The following is a 12,748-nucleotide window of genomic DNA, read 5'->3' on the forward strand; positions in this document are numbered from 1 at the left end:
TCCTACATATTCTACGCAGATCTTATCGATTGAACCCCAGTGCCAAGGATTCATATAATCTCGTATGTCATTCCCTTTGTCCTTCGGTATGTTACTTGCCCGAGATTAGATCGTCAGTATCCGCATACCTATTTCAATCTCGTTTACCGGCAAGTCTCTTTACTCGTTCCGTAATACAAGATCATGTGACTTACACTAAGTCACATTGCTTGCAAGGCTTGTGTGTGATGTTGTATTACCGAGTGGGCCCCGAGATACCTTTCCGTCACACGGAGTGACAAATCCCAGTCTTGATCCTTACTAACTCAACGGACACCTTCGAAGATACCTGTAGAGCATCTTTATAGTCACCCAGTTACGTTGTGACGTTTGATACACACAAGGCATTCCTCCGGTGCCAGTGAGTTATATTATCTCATGGTCATAGGAATAAATACTTGACAAGCAGAAAACAGTAGCAACAAAATGACACAATCAACATGCTACGTTCATTAGTTTGGGTCTAGTCCATCACATGATTCACCCAATGATGTGATCCAGTTATCAATCAACAACACCTTGTACATAGTTAGAAGACCTTGACTATCCTTGATCAACTGGCTAGCCAACTTAGAGGCTTGCTAGGGACAGTGTTTTGTCTACGTATCCACACATGTATCTAAGTCTTCATTCAACACAATTATAGCATGGATAAGAAACGATTATCTTGATACAGGAATTATAATAATAACTTATTTAGCATTGCCTCTAGGGCATAATTTCAACACCGGTGGTCCCGGCACTTTGCCGGTGGTGCCCGAAACATTTCCGGCATCCAAACCCATCCATCCTATATATCAATCTTTACCTCCCACTACTGGAATTTATAATTTTGCCGTCTGCCATGGATGACGGAAAAGGGGGGAACCACGGACGGCAAAGGCTTTGTCGTCGGTCAGCAGACGGCAAAGTAGACGGGGAAAAAAATCCGTTGAAGAGGTTCTTTGTCGTCTGCTTTTTTAAAGAGGACAACAAAGAATCTTTGCCATGAGGGGGCAGGCGGCAAATTAAATGGGACGACACATACACCAACAGTCCCGTTAAGTGTTAACGGCAGGCCTCCTCTCTTTGTCGTCTGCAATCCCCCCTTTGCCATGTGGGGGCAGACGGCCAAGGGGGGAACTAAGCCCCTCTCTCCCCCCTCTTTGCCGTCTGCCATCCCCCCTTTGCCATGTGGGGGCAGACAGCAAAGGGGGGAACCAAGCCCCTCTCTCTCCCCTCTTTGTCGTCTGTCATCCCTCCTTTGCCATGTGGGGCAGATGGCAAAGGGGGGAACTAAGCCCCTCTCTCTCCCCTCTTTGCCGTCTGACATCCCCCCTTTGCCATGTGGGGGCAGACGGCAAAGGGGGGAACCAGCCCCTTTTTATTTTATTTCTTATTATATCCAGCATTTTTCACAATAATCAGGATATATATATATATATATATATATATTTGACAAAAATAAATTTGTTTCCATACTCATAACCATATTAAAATAACTTTCATCCATAGTACATACATATTATGCAAGTTCCATCCGTACCAAACCATATATTACACCAGTTTCATCCACATGCATACAAAGTTTCATATATATCCACATACTACAATAGTTTCAATACAAGCTTCCGTGAAGCCATGGTACAAGAAATCATCTTCAAGCATTCCATCAATATAATCCAAGCTTCCCGTGAAGTGAATGTAATCTGCAAAATGACAAATCAGAAAGTTAGAAGAATAATACTAGATGAAGAAGTATATAGGTTATTTCAGAGAGAACTTTGCTAAGTATAGGCCATTTATAAGCTAAGTTGGGTGGAGTAGGTCATCTTGGAGCTACATAGCCTTATTATGTCATTTAGGAGAGAACTTAACTAAGTATAGGTCATTCTAGAGCTAACTTGGATAAAATATGTCATTTTGTAGCCAACTATGATTATTAATCCATTTTGACCTTATTATGTCATTTTGGAGCTAAATTATTCATTTTAATGAGCTAACCAAGGTTCTTATGATGTTTGTACCTAACTATGCTAATTATGTCATTTTGGAGGATAATTAGCTAAGTATGTCTTTGTTGGGGAAAATAACCTACGTAGAAGAAGAAAGAGAAGAAGCAAGAAGAGAAGAAGCAAGAAGAGAAGAAGCAAGAAGAGAAGAAGAAGGAGAAGAAAAAGAAGAAGAAGAAGGAGGAGGAGGAGGAGAAGGAGAAGGAAGAGGAGAAGAAGAAAAGAAGAAGGACAAGAAGAAGGAGGAGAAGAAGGAGAAGGAGCTTCTCTCCTCCTTCTCCTTCTCCTTCTTCTTCCTCCTTCTCCTTCTTCTTCTCTTCTTCTTCTTCTTCCTTCTTTTCATTTTTCCTCTTTCTTCTCCTCTTGTCCCCTTCTTCGGGCTAAATTAGCTAAGAATGCCTTTTTGGAGCTAATTATGTCATTTCGAGGAGAATTAGCTAAGTATAGGTCATGTTTTATTAAATACACCATTTTGGAGCTAAATAAGCTAATTATGTCATTTAGGTGGAAGCCTAGCTAACTATAGGTCATTTCGGAGCTACTTGGGTAAAATATGTCATTCCGGAGCAAACTATGCTTATTAAGCCTTTTTGGATCTAGCTAAGCTAATTATATGCCATTTAATACCTAAGTTAGGGGAATAGGTCATCTTGCAGCTACATAAGCCTTATTATGTCATTTAGGAGAGAACTTAGCTAACTATAGGTATTTTTTTATTAAATAGGTCATTTTGGAGCTAACTAAGCTAATTATGTCATTTAGGTGGAAGCCTAGCTAATTATAGGTCGTTTCGGAGCTCACTTGAGTTAAATATGTCATTTTGGAGCTAACTATGCTTATTAAGCCATATTGGAGCTAAATTGGCTAATTATATCATTTAGGTGGAAGCCAAGCTAAGTATATAATATTCATGAGCTAACCAAGGTTCTTATGCCATTTTGAGCTTATTATTTCATTTTTAGCTAAATTGGCCATTTTAATGAGCTAAGCAAGGTTCTTATGATGTTTTCACCTAACTAAGCTAATTATGTCATCTTGTAGGATAATTAGCCAATTTAGTCTTTGTTGGACGAGTCTAAACTACGTAGAAGAAGAGAAAGAGAAGAAGCAAGAAGAGAAGAAGAAGTAAAAGAAGGAGGAGGAGGAGGAGGAGGAGAAGGAGAAGGAAGAGGAGAAGAATAAGAAAAGAAGAAGGAGAAGGAGAAGGAGGAAGAAGGAGGAAGAAGAAGGAGAAGGAGGAGCTCCTTCCCCTTCTTCTCCTCCCTCTTCTCCTTCTTCTTGTCCTTCTTCTTCTCTTCTTCTTCTTCTTCATTCTTTTCATTTTTCCTCTTTCTTCTCCTCTTGTCCCCTTCTTCGGGCTAAATTAGCTAAGAATGCCTTTTTGGAGCTAATTATGTCATTTCGAGGATAATTAGCTAAGTATAGGTCATGTTTTATTAAATAGACCATTTTGGAGCTAACTAAGGTAATTATGTCATTTAGGTGGAAGCCTAGCTAACTATAGGTCATTTCGGAGCTACTTGGGTAAAATATGTCATTCTCGAGCAAACTATGCTTATTAAGCCATTTTGGATCTAGCTAAGCTAATTATAGGCCATTTAATACCTAAGTTAGGGGGAATAGGTCATCTTGGAGCTACCTAAGCCTTATTATGTCATTTAGGAGAGAACTTAGCTAACAATAGGTCATTTTTTATTAAATAGGTCATTTTGGAGCTAACTAAGCTAATTATGTCATTTAGGTGGAAGCCTAGCTAACTATAAGTCGTTTCAGAGCTCACTTGGGTTAAATATGTCATTTTCGAGCTACCTGTGCTTATTAAGCCATATTGGAGCTAAATTGGTTAATTATATCATTTAGGTGGAAGCCAAGCTAAGTATATAATATTCATGAGCTAACCAAGGTTCTTATGCCATTTTGAGCTTATTATTTCATTTTTTTAGGTAAATTGGTCATTTTAATGAGCTAACCAAGGTTCTTATGATGTTTTCACCTAACTAAGCTAATTATGTCATTTTGTAGGACAATTTGCCAATTTATTCTTTGTTGGATGAGTCTAAGCTACGTAGAAGAAGAGGAATAGAAGAAGCAAGAAGAGAAGAAGAAGTAAAAGAAGAAGGAGGAGGAGAAGGAGGAGAAGGAGGAGGAGGAGGAGGAGAAGGAGAAGGAAGAGGAGAAGAAGAAGAAAAGAAGAAGGAGAAGGAGAAGGAGGAAGAAGGAGGAAGAAGGAGAAGGAGGAGCTCCTTCTCCTTCTTCTCCTCCTTCTTCTCCTTCTTATTTTCTTCATCTTGGAGCTACCTAAGCCTTATTATGTCATTTAGGAGAGAACTTAGCTAAGTATATGTAATTTTTACTAAAAACACTAGAAATAACATACCATTGTCATCATCACGGCGGTGAAGCGCGGTGGCTCTGGCTTGTTTCACCTAGAGAAGGCTCCACTGTAGAAGGGTCGTGCGATGCGTTTCGGGAGATATTCTGCACCAAACATCGTTTGCAATGTGTCGTTAGTATGAGGACACTCTTAAGATCACTGCACTCAAATGAAACTCACCGTCCCCGCCATATTAATGACTGGCATCGCCGGAGGGACTTGGCTGGTCTTCTCGCACATAGACTGTACATTTGGTTTCGAGAAGTCGAACTTTTTAGTTATTAATGAAACGGACATTAAAATGCAAGATTTGAAATAATATGAAGAAGAAACTTACCACGAAGAGCTCGTATATGGCCCTGTTAGAAGCATCATTCCGTGCCCTCTCCGCCTCCACCAATGCAGTCGTCCTCTCCTCCAGCTCCCTCATCTCCTTATCCTTCTCGGCCATAACCGCCTGCATTGCCTCTCTCTCTTTCATAATATCAGCCTGCAACACAACTCATTGTTAGCATTGTAATCGTATTGGTTCCAACGCACAACATAATGCGGAAAGATAGTTGAGTCCATTAAACTAACCTCGATGGCGAGCTCGACTGGCCATGGACGAGGTGTTATCTCCGGACAGGAGCTCGTTTGGCGTGTGATGTCTGCTACGCAACCTTCTCCTTGTAGACGTTGTTGGGCCTCCAAGTGCAGAGGGTTGTAGGACAGTAGCAATTTTCCCTCAAGTGGGTGACCTAAGGTTTATCAATCCACGGAAGGCGTAGGATGAAGATGGTCTCTCTCAAGCAACCCTGCAACCAAATAACAAAGAGTCTCTTGTGTCCCCAACACACCTAATACAATGGTAAGTTGTATAGGTGCACTAGTTCAGCGAAGATATGGTGATACAAGTGCAATATGGATGGTAGATATAGGTTTTTGTAATCTGAAATTACAAAAACAGCAAGGTAACAAATGGTAAAAGTGAGCACGAACGGTATTGCAATGCTTGGAAACAAGGCCTAGGGTTCATACTTTCACTAGTGAAGTTCTCTCAACAATGATAACATAATTGGATCATATAACTAGCCCTGAACATGCAACAAAGAGTCACTCCAAAGTCACTAATAGCGGAGAACAAACGAAGAGATTATTGTCGGGTACAAAACCACCACAAAGTTATTCTTTCTGATCGATCTATTCAAGAGTCCGTAGTAAAATAACACGAAGCTATTCTTTCCGTTCGATCCATCATAGAGTTCGTACTAGAATAACACCTGAAGATACATATCAACCAAGACCCTAAAGTCACCTAGATACTCCATTGTCACCTCAAGTATCCATGGGCATGATTATACGATATGCATCACATAATCTCAGAATCATCTATTCAACCAACACATAGAACTTCAAAGAGTACCCCAAAGTTTCTACCAGAGAGTCAAAATGTGTGCCAACCCCTGTGCATAGGTTCCCAATGTCACGAACCCGCAAGTTGATCACCAAAACATACATCAAGTACTCACATGAATCCACGTGTGCCAACCCATATGCATAGGTTCCCAATTGTCACAAACCCGCAAGTTGATCACAGTAGATAGACACGTGCAAGACATACATCAAGTGTTCTCAAAGAATCAATCCGATAAGATAACTCCAAAGGGGAAACTCAATTCATTACAAGAAGGGAGAGGAGGAATAACATCATAAGATCCAACTATAGTAGCAAAGCCCATGGTACATCAAGATCAAGACATCTCAAGAACACAAGAGAGAGATATCAAACACATAGCTACTGGTACATACCCTCAGCCCCGAGGGAGAACTACTCCCTCCTTGTCATGGAGATCGCCGCGATGATGAAGATGGCCACCGGAGATGGATTCCCCTCCGGCAGGGTGCTGGAACGGGCTCGGGATTGGTTTTTGGTGGCTACAGAGGCTTGCAGCGACGGAACTCCCGATCTAGGTTTCTTTTTGGGGGTTTCTGATTTTATAGGAATTTATGGCGGTGGAATTACGTCGGTTGGGCCCACGAGGAGGTCACAAGCCTGCCCTACGCCACCTAGGGGGGTGGCGGCATCAGGGCTTGTGACTCCCTCGTGGCTCTTCTGGCCTTCTTCCAGAGCTTCGGGGGTCTCTTTTGGTCCAAAAAAATCATCGTAAAGTTTCATTACATTTGGACTCCGTCTGAAAATGGGCCAAAAACATGGAAAAAACAGAAACTGGCACTTGGCACTGAGTTAATAGGTTAGTCCCAAAAAAGATATCAAACAGCATATTCATGCATATAAAACATCCAAAGTTGACAAGATAATAGCATGGAACAATCAAAAATTATAGATACGTTGGAGACGTATCAAGCATCCCCAAGCTTAACTCCTGCTCGTCCTCGAGTAGGGAAGTGATAAAGAATGAATTTTTGATGTTGCATGCTACCTAGCATAGCTGTCCTTTGTAACTCCTCTTATGTGACGTGAATGTTCAGATCCATTAGATTCAAAACAATAGTTTTCTATTGACGTGGAAACAATAATACTCCAAGCAAACTAGCAAGGTAATCATGAACTTTCAAAATAACAAGGCCAAAAGAAAGTTATCCCTACAAAAGCATATAGTCTAGCTATGCTCTATCATCATTGCACAACGAATTTAAATCATGCACAACCCCAGTATTGGACAAATAATTGTTTTCACACCTTTACTTTCTCAAACTTTTTCGACTCTCACGCAATACATGAGCGTGAGCCATGGTTTTAGCACTATAAGTGGTGTGGAGTGTGGTGGAGGTTGCAAGACAAAAAAGGAGAAGATGATCACATTAACTAGGCATATCAATAAGCTGTGGAGATGCTCATCAATAGATATCAATGTGAATGAGTAGGGATTGCCATACAAATGATGCACTAGAGCTAAGAGTATGTGAAAGCTCTTAAAGAAAACTAGTGGATGTGCATCCAACACTACTAGGAAAAGGGCTATGGATGATATAGACACTAAGGGCGCACTAGACAAGTAGTGCGCCACTACTATATAGCAGTGGCGCACTATGTGCAGGTGTGCCATTAGTGTGATGGACACTAATGGCGCACCACACACTCGGTGCGCCACTACTATTTTTTTTTTTTTGCAAAAGTACTAATGGTGCACTGGGACAGAGTGCGCCATTACTAGTTTAACTATTAATGGCGCACCACTCACCCAGTGCGCCACTACTATATTTTTTTTGCAAAACTACTAATGGCGCACCACCAGGTGGTGCGCCATTAGTAACCCTGGTTACTAATGGCGCATTTGTAGGTGGTGCGCCACTACTATAATTTTTTTTCCAAAAGTACTAATGGCGCACCGGCTGGTGGTGCGCCATTAGTAACGCCTCGCATTTGCTTTTCGTCCCCCGCACAGTTCCCCTCTCCACTCGTCCTTTCCATCTCAAGTGGCGGCTAGGGTTTCTGCCGTCACCGCCCCCGTCCTTCCTTCTAGCCTATTCCCAAAACCCCATCTCCTTCTACTCCTCCGCAGCTCGGCGAGAGAGCGGAGCAAACAATGGCGAGCGGTGTGGAGGAGGAGGGGAGAGCGAGGCGGGAGGCCGGCGAGGAGGAGACGGACGAAGACGACGAGCGGCCGCAGCTGAGCGCGGCGGTGGCGAGGGCGCTGCGGGAGTTCCTGGAGGAGAAGGGACGAGGCGAAGGGTAAAAGGGGGAGGAGAAGGGGTGGAGCTGGTGGCGGAGGATTGGCGGCTGAGCCAGTTCTGGTACAACGAGCGCACCGCGCGGGATCTCTCGGAGGAGGTCGCCCATCTCGCCTCCGGCCTTCCCGCCGGCGGCAGCGCTGCCGTGGCCTACGTCGCGTGCCCGACGCTCTACGCCTACCTCAGGAAGAGCAGCCCGGATGTGCTGGCGCGGCTGCTCGAGTACGACGAGCGGTTTGGGCAGTACGGCGATGACTTCGCCTTCTCGCGGGGCCTGCTCTCCCCGCGCGCGCTCCCGGCGCTCTCCATCCGCGGCACCGTCATCCACGCCGGTGACGAGGACTCCCTCTACTACGCCGGCCTCCGCCGCTGCACTGACGACCCCTACCACCCTGCCTCCAACCCCGCCGGCGTCATCCAGCTCGGCCTCGCCGAGAACCACGTAAGCACCTCTCCTCCCTCCTCCCCCCATTCCTCTTCTCTTCCCTTTTAGGACAAACCATTCCTGCTCCATTCTCGAAATCTATACCTAATAATAAAGCGGCTATTTCTTCCGTCGGAAAACCCACCACGGCATTTTTATAAAAAAGCCCATGTACTTTTTGTTATTCAACCCGCGCTCCATCATTTATCTGCAACGCAAAAGGAAAAAATGATTCGCTGTAAAAATTATACCTGTACGCATCGCCTCCTCCCGTCGACCCTGGGCCACCCTGGCCTGTGCCCGGGCCGCCGCCACACCACTCGCCGCTGCGGCCGACCTCAACCGCCACCGTTGCCGATCTCAACCCACCCGCCTCCGCGGCTGTACCTCTCCCCGCTCACTGCCCCCGTTGCGGCGCTCGAGCGCATCGCGTCGACCCTGGTCCACCCTGGCCTATGCCCAGGCCGCTGCCACACCACTCGCTGCCGTGGCCGACCTCAACCACCACTGCTGTCGATCTCAACCCGCCCACCTCCGCGGTCGTACCTCTGTCCGCTTGCTGCCCCTGTTTCGGCGCTCGAGCACAGCTTCTCGATCAAATCAACGCGACAGCTACAACGACTTGGATGATGCGTCTGCTCGATGCAGAACGGCGGCGGCGCGCGGATAAGGCACGGCGGAGCGAAGTACTTGCAGGTGGAGGCGGACCTCCATGGCTCACACGGGGAACTCCGAGGTTATGGCGCGGCAACAGCGACTCCTTATGGCCAGATAGAGGCGCCTAACCCTTGCTCCCCTCATCGTATCCCCTCCTCCGGCAGGAACTCATCATCTGGTGAGATCCCCTCCCCATGCCTCCAACCGTGTGCCAAGCACCGGCAAAAAATTTTGTTTTGTGAGAATTTGTTTGTTGATGAATGAATGTATTGAATGTAAGATTGCATTGTTATAGAGAGAGAGAATGGAACACCACCTTTAGTTTGTCATCTCATCCCACATTATCTACCCCATGAGTGAAATAAGATAACAGTCCCTTGATCAATTCATGTAGCCTCTTTGTTTTGCTTTGCTTGTCCCGCTCAATTTCTCATCATGGTGGAATTAACAATGGATGGGTTGATTTCTCAACAAAATAGGATAGGACTGACTACATTAGTTAGTTAGCTTATTATTTTAATAAATCAAAATGATTATAAAAGATTAAAAGTGTGTGGTATTTTTTCTCCCGTTGCAACGCACGAGCCCTTTTGCTAGTCAGTATCCACAGATAGATAGATTGACGTGGTCGGTGCTGATGATTGTGCAGCTCTCCCTGGATTTGGTGAGGGAATGGATGGAGGAGCACGTGGGGCCGGCGATGACGCCCGGCGGAGGCAACAAGGAGAGGGACCTCACCATCAGCGGGCTCGCCACGTACCAGCCATATGACGGGATACTTGCGTTGAAGATGGTAAGCCTAACGGAACCAGCCCCTGATTCTCATTCTGATTCTCATCCCTTCCATCCCATCCATAAAAAGGCTTCCAATTTTGTTAACGCCGGCAATGTCAAAATTAAGTGCTACCCGAATCTTCCTTTTTCCAATTCCATGGACAGAAACAGCCAGACTATTGTTTGATTCTCATCAAGTTTTCTGCAATTTGCAGTCGCTGGCTCAAAAACTTGTTTGTGCACATGGAGAAGTATGATATAATTAACTTGCGTCACATTCATAAATACATTTGATACCTTCAGTTTTTGTCTTTCAACTATGCCATCTTTGGCATTAGTAGTATGACTGTTCTAATTTGGTTGCGTGGGCCTACGCGGTTAGCCACGGTTTTGGATCAGCTCAATCGAAGAAACGGTGTCCAGTCAATTATTGAACCTAGGAATAATCGTAGCAATGTCGCTAGAATTTTGTCTGGTTAAGCCTTGGGGTGAGGTACAGTTGTTGAAATGATGTTGGGTAGTTTGTTTCCTTTTCTCGTTTGAATTTTTGTGGCCGTATACATGTTATCTGTATCTAACTGATATGTGCCAAAGAGTCACCATCTCATGTCTGTTTGTTTTTGGTTGTCAATTTTAGTTTTGTTGTTGCAATGATGCCATCTGTCAACTACTGACTTCTGAGACATTGTCATTTTGATCAGCTCAGTCCTGAAACAAAAATTGATTTTCGAGATTTTCATTTCCATGATCCTGTGTCTTTTTAGCTGTTGTCAACTGTGTGAATCCGAACAGAAGGCATACTTCTAGATAGATCAGACCTTAGGGGTTAATTTGGATGATTTGCTGCTAAAACAACGAACCACTCCTATTTTAGAATTTGAGCTGCCTTTTTTGTTTTGCTATTTTTTCTGTCTTTTGCTATAGCCTTTTAGTGGTTTCTTTCTATCCAAATCAGTTAACGAATCTAACCAAGCCATTCTGCATTGTCATACTTCTGTTTTACTCTTGACCTCAATTCTGGTAGTTATTTTTCAAGATTAATACCGAAACGATAGCATACTTTAAGACGTGCTCTCATGATGATATATCAGAAAATAAATTTAATGATGAGCCCCTTTGGGCACAAGTCATGCAGAAATTATGCTGAGATGTCACCCTATTCTCCGCATTAATATGTTGTTGCTTGTCCTGTATTAGCTAGATGGTCATTAAGTTGGTACAAAGAAATCTTCAAGTCTTGAGGCAAATCATACAAGGGTCAGTATCCTTTGATCCAGCTCAAATGGTGATAACATCTGGTGCGACGCCTGCAATGGAAATACTGAGCTTCTGTATTGCTGATCCAAGAAATGCATTTCTTGTTCCGTCACCATACTACCCTGGGTATGTCGATCTCCTTGCTCGCATGTGTGTTTTATAATCATTGTTTGGTGTTCAGAGCGAAGTCCTTAATTTGTGACTTTATTTCCATAGATGGGACAGGGACATAAAATGGCGAACTGGTATTGAGTTGATATCCGTTCCTTGCCGGAGCACCGACAACTTCAACATCAGTATCACTGCTCTAGAAATAGCCTATAACCCTTTCATTTGCTTAGCTCCCGAGTAGAATTTACAGGTTTGACTGAATTGTGGAGAGGAATGGCGATTCGTTGTTGGTGCAGAGTCAGGAGTGCTGGGAGAAGGTTGCCAAGACGGTCTCCTTCCTCACGCAGCCTGAAGGCTCATTCCTGCTGTTGCTCACAGGTAATTCAGTTTCGATGCATCTGTTCTAATACTTTTATGGAATTATATATAGGGGCTGTTGATTGTGTGCGTTTACTAGTTAGATTTTGTTTGCAATCAAGGGTGAACACTATGATCGTAGTATCATCTCCATGACTGGAAAGTTTGTGCCTATACTATTGCTTCTTTCCTTCAGGCTTAAACATTTGGTATCACATCTCATTAGAGAGAGCGTGTGACCTATGTAGCTGGGATTACTTTGGATTCAGTGCAACATCGGCAGCTTATATTTATAATTTGGAACCAAACATCATGTGCTTATTCTTGTATGTGAATGTTCTCTTGAAAATCTTAGTTGTATTCTTTGGAGCTTATGTGTGTATATATATCTCTCTCTCTCTGTGTGTGTAGTCGTCATTAGTTGACAATTTAAGTATCTTGATACCTCGTAAATTTTGTAACAAACATTGCTAGTGTTGTTTTGTTAGAAGTCAATATGTATCAAAATTTGTAATTCTGAATCTTCTGTTTTCTTTCTCTAACGCTTTTGATTCATGCTTCTTTTGCCAGGGGAAGTTCAAAAGGACCGCGCGCTGGAGCTCCTAAACGTGCGCCCCTTCTACTTCGTTTACTTATGTGGCGTGAAGACATAAAGCAAACCTTTGGAGCCATAGTTGTCTTTTTTGTCATCTAAAATAATAATGGTAACATATTAATACAAACAAAATAATATTCTAGCTCAAAAAATTGTATGTGAATAATGAATGGATGCTATGGAACTATATTTGTTATGGAGCTATGTATGTATGGATGCTATGGAACTATATGTATATATGGATGCTATGGAATTTTGGATGTATGGATGCTATGGAATTTTGATATATGGATCATGAAATTTGTTATGCAACTTTGCATATATGTTATGTGTTGTGGATCAGTAAAACTATTGGGCACATATTATGTATTATATATTTGATATATATGTTATGTGCTGTTGAATTTGTGGTTTTGAAACAAAACATATATATGCCAGAATACCAGATACTAATGGAGCACCATGGGCTATACTAATGGCGCACTGCCTGGTGC

The 12,748-nt window shown here is 43.4% G+C and overlaps 1 pseudogene; it reads left to right on the forward strand.

Moving 5' to 3' along the window:
• The first annotated feature begins 7,934 nt into the window (after nt 1–7,934).
• LOC123439423 lies at nt 7,935–12,491 on the forward strand (annotated as a pseudogene).
• Nucleotides 12,492–12,748: the final 257 nt, after the last annotated feature.

The sequence above is a fragment of the Hordeum vulgare genome, chromosome 3H (assembly GCF_904849725.1).
Source record: "Hordeum vulgare subsp. vulgare chromosome 3H, MorexV3_pseudomolecules_assembly, whole genome shotgun sequence".
Taxonomy (NCBI): Eukaryota; Viridiplantae; Streptophyta; class Magnoliopsida; order Poales; family Poaceae; genus Hordeum; species Hordeum vulgare.